Source organism: Triticum dicoccoides, chromosome 4B (genome assembly GCF_002162155.2).
Source record: "Triticum dicoccoides isolate Atlit2015 ecotype Zavitan chromosome 4B, WEW_v2.0, whole genome shotgun sequence".
NCBI lineage: Eukaryota > Viridiplantae > Streptophyta > Magnoliopsida > Poales > Poaceae > Triticum > Triticum dicoccoides.
Window position 1 is genome coordinate 395,496,299 of NC_041387.1, and position 10,483 is coordinate 395,506,781.

At 42.8% G+C, this 10,483-nt stretch overlaps 1 long non-coding RNA gene across 4 annotated transcripts; it reads left to right on the top strand.

Annotated features, from left to right (window-relative positions):
* The first annotated feature begins 6 nt into the window (after window positions 1-6).
* Window positions 7-6,468, top strand: LOC119296287. Of its 4 annotated transcripts, XR_005145067.1 has the most exons (5): window positions 7-609; window positions 1,237-1,375; window positions 1,615-2,475; window positions 3,803-3,875; window positions 6,433-6,468. It is a non-coding gene; the product is annotated as an uncharacterized LOC119296287 (long non-coding RNA). The 4 variants fall into 4 exon arrangements; XR_005145065.1 differs by having other exon boundaries at window positions 1,615-3,875; XR_005145066.1 differs by lacking the exon at window positions 6,433-6,468 and having other exon boundaries at window positions 3,803-3,876.
* Window positions 6,469-10,483: the final 4,015 nt, after the last annotated feature.

Here is a 10,483-nt window from a genome sequence, read left to right on the forward strand (position 1 = left end):
AAGGTCCGGCGGTGGCCAGATCCGCCACCACCACAGCGGGCCTTTTGGATCCACACCGTCATCGAGCTGGATCCACGCCTCATCGTGCGGCCTCGTCTGCCTTCGCGGCTGCGCCACGGGTTTCTACTACGTCGCCCAGTCCAGCGTCGCCGCACGGGACGCGCCTTCTCCATCGGCCACGTCCTCTGCTACACCTCGGAGATGGGCTACGTCAACCTCATCCCCGCGCCCCAGGAGGTCGAGGACCGCAAGGACCGGGAGATCGATAAGATGGAGGGAAACTTTAGCGTCGCTTACGTCAATCGACGAGATGGAGATCGGCTGCACCACGGCAGCGACGGGCCGACGCTAGTGGACTGGGAGCGCAGGTGGCCGATGCTAGTGGACCGGGAGCCAAGGGCCTGACATACCTGCACGAGGACTGTAAGTCGTTGGATGTCTCTATTGATTTTGATGTGAACTTGTATGACTGATTGACGATGCACTGTTGCACTGCATAACTGGTCCAACGTCTTCTCCTTTGGCCTCATGCTTTTGGTGATCATCACCGGCAAGAGACTGGTCCTCTCCGACGAGCCCGACGAGGTCGACGAGACTCTGGTCTCTTGGGTGAGTCATTTTTACCCTGAATCCTGGCCTCTCAAGTCACGAACTATACTTTTTTGTCTTACTGTTTCTGAAGTTCAGTTGAGCTATGGAGCAACACTGTGCAGAGCACTAGTATGTTTACTGATTTTTTTTACATTTCTCCTCCATGTCTACCATCATCAGAGAGTAAAGTACCCCGATACTCCATTTGCTTTTGATGGTGTGTTCTAGACAATGCTGTAGCGTAGTCAGTTTTCACGAAATCCCTCTTGATTATGCCTGGATTGTCAGGTCCCTTCATTGAGCTAGCTATCGTTCTTCAGGTGTTTTGTTGCAATTTTTCGATGTTTTCTGTTCTTTTTCTATGAATCAATGTTCCATCTTTTGCAATCATATTATTATGATTAAAGAGTACCTGCTGATTTAGAAATCGAGGAACACATTATCTGAGAAGATAATGGAAGTGTGAGAAATTAGAATCGTCTTTGTATGCTATACCATATATATGCTATTTATCTGTATGCTATTTATCCATGTGATGCAACATTATATGTATGTTATTTATCCATGTGATGCAGCATTTTAATAAACTTGTTAAACTGTTTGTCAAAATTTAAAATTACGCTCCCTTGTGAAATTTATTAACAGGATCTATACTATAAGGACCTGGAGCATCTATTCTAAAATCATAGCTACAAGTTGTTGCTGTCGATGGTGCCATGGTGGTGCACAATGTCTTTGGACTTCTCTGAGCTGAAGGTTCATTCAAGATTAACCAATGATTCATGTGAGCATCTATTCTGAAAACTGGCAGCAGTTTTTTATTTACTGGAACTGTTTCAATACTGCTAGAGTCTAATGCTTACACTAGCTTCCCTAACTTATCCCTATGCAAAGACTCAGTGAACAAATCAGATAAAAATATGATCCCATCTATGAGTAAAACTTGTCTTGAATTATTTCGTTTTACTGGATGTTCAGAATGTTCAATTAACTTTGTTTCTTTTGTGACCTTGCTGTGTACAGATTCGCATATTCAGAGGAGAGATACCCAGGTCAAGCTTGCATGGTCTCTGTTTGTTGTGGCTGCTGACATGGTCGATGCTGAACTGGAATTAACCCTGGTTCCAGCTTATTTGAACTATTATTATTATAACATGTCCTAATATCTACCATTGAACTGGCAACACCATTGAACTGATGCTTGCCTACCTAGTGTGCCAGCGCCAGCGCCATTTCCATGTCCACTATTTATTATTTGGTATATGACGATGAGCAGAGTGAAGCCTAGTATTGGTGCTGCACATATAGATTGCTTGCCACTTTGCTACCTGAAACAGAGCCTCGATTCCATTTAGACGCTTTTTTGACTCTTTATTTATTAGCGGCCTGTGTAAGAACAGAAAACATAAAGCTCCAATTAAGTATGGTATTTTGTCTTTGTTTCATGCTCTTTGTAGCTGACGGATTAGGCTGTGCTTGGATGGGCCATGTTATAGCTTACAGACAGTCTGCGTACTAACTCAGCCTCCATATTACAAGTTTAAAATAATTTCTGTGTAGTTCACAAACCTGGGACTAAACATTTCATTATTTTTGCTCCTAACGACTTTTAACTGGACTTTCAGTTTCAATATGCCACATCCTTGTATAAAACTTAACACTGTCATGCACCTGTTTGCGCGTATGCCTATGATAGGGTTAGGACCTGCCGCACCTTTAGAATAAATACAACTGACAGGATAATATTTCTGTTAAAGTGTTAACATTGATATTTCTGAGCCATCTTAAACAGTGAGGTGGTCCCCTCCTTGCTTGTCGAGATCGCCCCCATCTTCCGTGTCGCCAACGAGGCCGAGGCCAGCGACCCACGAGTCGCCTACCTATGTAAGTAACCACTATTCTCTTCCTCTTTGCACATTCATCCTCTGTTAATTATTGTTACCAAGGCACCAAAGCAGAGCAGATCCTTTTGCTCTGCTCTGCTCTGCTCTGCTCTCTTTGTTAATTACTGGTCATGTATTCTATTAGCACCAAGTTTGCCTTGCTTGTGGATTATATACTCCCTCCGTTCCAAATTACTCGTCGTGGTTTTAGTGTATTATATACTCCCTCCGTTCCAAATTTGAACTAAAACCACGACGAGTAATTTGGAATGGAGGGAGTACTTTATTCTTCTTGCTGGAGTACTAGAAGAGTAGTGCTATCTTGCTGCTGGTGACACTCCATGGACTACTCACTGTTAATTTATTCCGAGTGGCCATAATTCCCTTCCTAGCAGCACCACAGAGTACCACCTGCTCTCTTGTCTCACCCATAACAACAATTTACTAGCAGTATGTGTCTTGGGTACTATCTAGGCCCCTTCTACTACTACACCTAGTTACTTGTGTGTATCTTATTACTTACTAGTTAGCACACATGTGTAGTAGTACTGTACTATATTCTTCTTCCTCTACTACTACAATAGTACTTGTAGTAGTGGTGGCTTACTGCCGGTGACAGTTTATCGAGTTTATTAACTCCAAATGAAGTGAGCTGGGCGTAATTCTCTTGATGCGGTACATAGTGCTATCTGTCTCCTTGCCTCACCAACAAAATGTACTAATATGTTTCTTGTGACATGCTAGGTCGATTCTACGCCTTCGAGAAACCTGTAGTACTTGTATCTCTGCATGTTTGAGCACTCGAGCAGTACTTAAAAATGGAGTAGCTTAATTCACTGAATTTGTTTGTAGTACTAGTTGATTCACTGAGAAGATTCAGTAATGAGTTGAAAATGTGATGATTTAGCTCACTTTCTTAATGTGATGTTGCTGCTGCTGTACTCCATAAATTACTGAATATTTGTTAAAACTCCAAAAATACAGTATGTTCTACTGGCCTATTAGTGTTAGCAGTATTTTCTACTAGAGTATTTAGAGATTCAGTTTCCTACTCCAAATTTTGTATGTTTTTGATGTGAAACGCTTACACATGACTAAGTGTTAAGTTGATACAATTTCGAGTCTGCACTGCTGTATGTTTTTGATGTGAAATACTTATGCGTGACTAAGTGTTAAGTTGATACAATTTCTTTGGTAGACAAGCATGGAAATATGTATTAACTTTCCTGAAAGTAGGTAAGCATGACAATTCTGTTCAATTCTGATTTCTTTTGTAGTCAATTATGTTCAACTGATTTTTGAACATTTTTTATGTGACTTGTGGCCAGGTACCAGAGGCTGACCAGATACTCCATTGACTTCTCTAGCTCCCACATGTCGCCCCTGGGCTGGAGCGCGCTAGTATGTGCTGTTGTGTGTATTTGAATGAATGATTTCTGAATTTAATCATTTAATTGAGAGAATTATCGAGTGTTTGCTGTTCAAATGTGTAAACTGGAAATCAATGAATAATAAAAAGACCAAATGTTCTACCGGACCAAATAATATATGGGCTCTAAAAAGGCTACAACCTAAATAATAGTGGACTGAAACATTGTAAAAGGCCTAATGAAATGGTTTGCAAAAGGGCCATGGCCTAGAAAATTAAAAGGCCAAATTGTTGGGTGTGGCCCATGTAGCCGACCAAAAATCACATGAAAAAACAATAAATGGGCTAAATTGTTGGGCTCGGCCCATCTAAAACACCTAATCGGACCGGGCTGAATCTTGTCAGTGACCTTTTGAATTGGTCGTAATTTTGCCACGTCGGATCCAACGTGGCCTGGGCAGACAGCCAGTGACAAAAACAAAAGGTCACAGAGAAGGTCGTTAATTTCAGTTTACGGCCACCAACTTTTGACCTTCTGTTTTTTGTCACAAAAAGGTCGCAAATGAAAAACAATGACCTTTCAGTGACCAATAGTCAAGGTCACAAGTTGACATATTTCTTGTAGTGTGGTGGAGGTGGATGGGGACAATTTCGACTACAACATAGAGGATTGTCGCCGCAGGTTCCAGGCCGTCTACCCTGGTGAATCGCTCAAGCACGACGCCTAGGGTTCCCCATTGATATCCTTTGCTTCATCTCTGGTGTCTACCACGATGTTCCAATCACCGGAGTCGGAGCTCCGTGATGTCTACTACGCAACTTTATTCTTGTAGACACGTGTAGGGCCTCCAAGCGCAGAGTTTTGTAGGACAGTAGCAATTTTCCCTCAAGTGGATGGCCTAAGGTTTATCAATCCGTGAGAGGTGTAGGATGAAGATGATCTCTCTCAAACGACCCTGCAACCAAATACAAGAAATCTCTTGTGTCCCCAACACACCTAATACAATGGAAAATTGTATAGGTGCACTAGTTCAGCGAAGAGATTGTGACAAAAGTGTAGTATGGATAGTAGATATGAGTTTTCACTACTAGGGAAAAGCCTATACACAGAATCCTATCAGCAGCGCGCTTCAAAAAAATCGCTGCTGCTAATTAGCAGTAGCGTGCCCGGATGAAACTCGCTGCTGAAACAAATCTAGCAGTAGCGCGCCCGCTCAAAGACGCGCTGCTGCTATAATTACCACGAGGCCGCTGCGGGGCCAGTTATAGCAGCAACGCGTTATAGCGACGCGCACTACTGCTACGTAGCATAGTAGCAGCGCATTTCTCAGATACGCGCTACTGCTAAGTTTCCTACTAAAATTTTGTCCCACCTCGCTCCGTGAAGAGAGTTTCTACCACCTTAAATATGTTACTTCTCAAACTTTGACAAGCACTTGGTCTTCATTGAACTCTATGTGTAGAATTTGTGGCTGCAATATGAGTCTTCACCTGTTCCTAAACCGGTGAGGACTCATATTGACAAATCAGATTGTACACAAAAAGATCGTTGATGATCAATGTATTTTTGATATATTGAACAAAGTCTATTTTTACATGCTGACACGTAGCAGTAGTGCTTTATTGTGAAAGGCGCTGCTGCTAGATAGCTTAGCAGCAGCGTGTTTTCCAACAGCGCGCTACTACTAAGCCATTCATCTCCCACCCCCATCTCCTCCGATCCACACACATCACTCACACAGTCACACACTCAATCCTCCGTCTGCGCCGCGCGCCGGTCCACCCCCGTCGCCCCTCCTCCGTCTGCGCCGCGCGCCGTCACCTCCTCCTCCTTGCTGGACTCGGTACCGGGCTTCTCCTCCGTCCTCCCTCTCCACTCGCCGCTGGCCGGCCCCTCCTCGCTCCGCCTTCCTCCTCCGTCCTCCCTCAACTGGCCGCGCCGGCCGGCCCCTCCTTGCTCCGCCTTCCTCCTCCGTCCTCCCTCAACTAGCCGCGCCGGCCGGCCCCTACTCGCTCCGCCTTCCTCCTCCATCCTACTCTCTTCTCCCTCCTCGAGTCGCCCCTCCTTCTCCCTCTTGCTCATATGCAACATTTTGATTTAGTTGATATAATTTAGTTGATTTAGTAGGCTAGTTGATTTAGTTGACTTAGAACATTTTGATTTAGTTGATTTAGTAGGCTAGTTCATTTAGTTGATTTAGTTGACTTACAACATTTTGATTTAGTTGATTTAGTAGGCTAGTTCATTTAGTTGATTTAGAACATTTTGATTTAGTTGATTTAGTAGGCTAGTTCATTTAGTTGATTTAGTAGGCTAGTTGATTTAGTTGACTTAGAACATTTTGATTTAGTTCATTTAGTAGGCTAGTTCATATGCAACATTTTGATTTAGTTGATATGATTTAGTTGATTTAGTAGGCTAGTTGATTTAGTTGACTTAGAACATTTTGATTTAGTTGATTTAGTAGGCTAGTTGATTTAGTTGATTTAGAACATTTTGATTTAGTTGATTTAGTAGGCTAGTTGATTTAGTTCACTTAGAACATTTTGATTTAGTTGATCGTTAATCCTTTGCTCATATTGCTTTAGGAAAAATGGCGCCACCACCACCACCACTATGTCGACTGTGCAAGTCAAGATGCGCCAGCAGCCTTGCAACTGGCAAGCTGTTCGGCATCTACTTCCAGCCGAGTTTTCGTCATGCGGCGGTAAGAAATTATATGAAATGTAATCACTATTTTATTTTAGTGTTGGCATTACTGCATTATGTCATTTTGCTTATTTTACACAGATCGTCCCATGCAATGTGAGGTTGAAATTCAACAAGCTGACAGGAGACACTGTGACATTTGAGGCTCCTGGGGGGACGTACACTATGGAGGTCGAGAAAGGACGAATATGTCACAGATTGGAGGAGATGGATGGGCCCGTTTCGTCGCTCGCATGCGTCTTACTAGTGGTGAGTTGATCATCTTCTCCTTCCGAGTAGAAAGACCCAAGCTAGCTGTCATTTATCTCAACCTGGTGGAAGATGATGAAGATGACGAAGATGATGAAGATGATGAAGATGATGAAGATAATGAGGACCCACTCGATGAAGATGATGAGGACCCACTTCATGAAGCCATCGTAGCTCAAAGAACAAGGCCGAGTGAGGAGGAGGTGTCCAACCTGTGGGACATAATTCCGCCACGTGCTGACTTTGTCGGGGTGCCATTCGTGACCCGCTTGACAAATACCATGGTTGATCGACATGATATGGTATGTTATATACTTACAAATGCAAATTATCCAATGAATTACTTAGTGTAGAGTTTTAGTGTAGAGTTCGATCACATGCTTATTAGTGTAGAATCTAAGGAAACTATTAATAGTGTAGATAATCCATATGTACTTATTTGCGAGGCTATTTATTAATTGATATGTTTTCTTATTCAGAAATTGGCAAAGAGCATATCTGTGAGTTATGGTATCGAGCCTAATGAAGAAGGCTCAGCTGGACTATGCCTTACTACAAGGGGCTCCGTCACAACCTGTACTTATCGCGTGGACACGGACGGTCGCACACACTTAAACTCGGTTGGGTGGAAGAAATTCCTCGATGGCAAGAATCTTCGTGTTGGACAGGCCATCCTAATTACTATCAGGAAGACCAACCGCCCAGGCTTGAGGATGATGATTGTCTTTGATATCATCTAGAACTACATATGTGTGTGTGTGGCTATATCATCTAGAACTACATATGTGTGTGTGTGGCTATATCATCTAGAACTACATATGATGATCGTCGTCAATATCATCTAGAACTACATATGATGATGGCCGTTGATATGACCTTGTATTGCTTGAGGATGCATGTTGACTATGCATGAAATTGTTATTTAGTACTCCCTTCGTTCCAAATTACTCGTCATGGTTTGAACTAAAACCACGACGAGTAATTTGGAACGAAGGGAGTACTACCTAGTAATGGTTTATGAATTTGATATCTACTAGCAGTACCTAGTATCTAGTATTTGAAAGGGAAACTGAAAGGGAAAGGGTAGTGGGAAAATGGTGGAAGATATAGCAGTAGCGAGGGATGGCGAAATCGCTACAGCTAGTTAATAGTAGCGCGTTCCTGAAAAGCGCTGTTGATATCGTCAACAGTAGTAGCGCGTGTTAGGGCCGCACTACTACTATGAGTTAGCTGTAGCGCCTTATTAGTAGCGCGGCCCCCCACGCTGCTGCTAGCCTCAAAGCCCGCGCTACTACTAGGGTTTTCCCTAGTAGTGTTTTGTAATGTGAACAATAAAAAACAGCAAGGTAGTAAATAGTAAACGGAGCACAAACGGTATTGCAATGATGGAAAATTAGGCCTAGGGTGCATACTTTCACTAGTTAATAATAAAGCACGGATTTACTCCATGGGTTCACCGTCATAATACGCTTTCTTATCATGTCATAATATGTTTTTACGATTGGTATAGACAAAATCGTATTATAAATGAGGTGGTACTATTTTGGGGTCCGTCCACCTCGCTCCCATAATTTTCATCCATTGGTTGGGCCTATTGGACGGACTACTAGGCCTTTTGTGGGCCACGAGCCACTTGAGAAAAAAGGTACATTGGGCTACAAATATTTAGTGCCTGGTGTACATCGAACTCCTAACTCCTGACCTACCGTCTGTCCATAGGAGCAGCAACCAACCAGGCAACATTGATTCATGTAAAGTAGTCCCACATTGGCGTTTTAAAGCTACTCCTACAAGTTTATATAGTTAGCAAGTTCGCTGGAATATCATCAAGACGCCTAAAGTAAAGTGATGAGATGTTGCATGAACAATTAAACGACGGATTGAGGGTCTTCGATCTGAGGAAGGATGGATTTCAGAGGGATTTAAAGGAAGAACGAATAAAAGGAGGGCTGGATTAAACGGGGGAGATTGAGGGCCGTCAATTAGAGGAAGGAAGAATGGATAAAAGGAAGGATGGATTTAAAAGGAATTAAATAGGGGGGATTGAGGGATGTCAATTAGAGGAACGATGGATTTCAAGACAGGGAAAGTGCACACTACAAATTAAAAGGAAAGGATGGATTTCAGGAGAGGGATATAGATGCATTGAAAGAAGGCCCAATCCGAGAAGGATTGGTGATGGGGGATGTACATTAGAAATATATTGCGCCCCTTTTTGTGCCAGACCGGCCGAGAGAATTGATTATGTGGATATCTGGGCATGCTTTTGAAAGGATGAAAAGACAATGAGCAGCAATGTGTCTGGTAGCCCTGCAAATGGTTCTCATATTTGGAAACTTCTATGGAAGTTGCGTGCTCTTATCACATGTGACAATGCAGGATTATTTTGGGACACAGCCAATGAATATTTTGACCTTAAGGTCCCAAAGCTACAACCTGTAACTTGGTTGAGATATATTTTAGACCTGTCTTTTATCAGCAAGAAGATGAGTGCTGTTGTGGTTTCAGTAATGTGGGAAATTTGGAGCAGTAGAAATAAATACACACATGAGGAAGTCAAGTTTGAGCCCCTAAAATTGATGCAATTAGTAGTTGAACATCTTGCTGCTCTGAACATCCCAGACCAGGGGCAACAAGGGATTATAGGACCTGTTGAGAGATGGAAACCACCTGAGAATTGGTAGTTCCAAATTGACTCTGATGGTGTGGTCAGCATGGTGCAGAGGTGTCTGGAGTGGCTGCAGTTGTTAGAGATCATTCTGGTATTTTCATCGTTGGGAGGTGCAGTAAATATGAGGTTGTATCGAACACCTTTCTGATTGAATTGTTGGCGTGCCGGGATGCTATGCTTTTGGCTGTCGAACGTGGTTTCAGTTTTAAATTTCAATTTGGTAGGAGGAGTACCAATGGAGCTGCTCATACGTGTTCCAAGGAGGCACTAGACCTTTTTACTTTCTATTTCTTTTGATGTAAGCCTTGACTATCTGATTATTGCTATGCAGTCGGATATGTACACACCTATTAATGAATAAAATGCTTTGGAGGCGGTACAAAAAAATTAGAATGAAACATGGATCATAGAAGGAAGGGACGTGCACCCTCCATGACAATTTGGGAATTACTAAAGGAAAAATAAATTGTGTGCTGCATGGAATCGAACCAAGGAAGTAGTCAACCATCTTCTGTTGGCGGCAAAGACAAAACATCCGCCTGCTCCTCTACTTTCTGACATAGCCCCTGCCACCATGATCCGTGTGGTATCCCGGGAATGACTTTTCGTGCCACTTTCCTTTTCCTATAATAAATCCACTACCTATTTATATTTGTTTTCTTATTTACTATTTGACTTTCTTAGCCCCATCTTTCGTGTTCACATTAGTGAGCCGCATGTTAATCAAATATTTAATGCTCTATCGAGTGCCACGTGAACCTATTTTTCGAGCGCCACGTGAACCTATTGTTGACATTAACTTCGTTCAACCAAGTTATGTTCTTCTTCCTCCCTTTCGTGTTGGCATGCTGACTAAGGAGCATGTGTTTCTCAAAGTACCATGCTACCTATTGAGCACTGTCTTGGTTTTCCCTTGAAGAGGAAAGGGTGATGCAGCAAAGTAGCGCAAGTATTTCCCTCAGTTTCTGAGAACCAAGGTATCAATCCAGTAGGAGGCTACATGCAAGTCC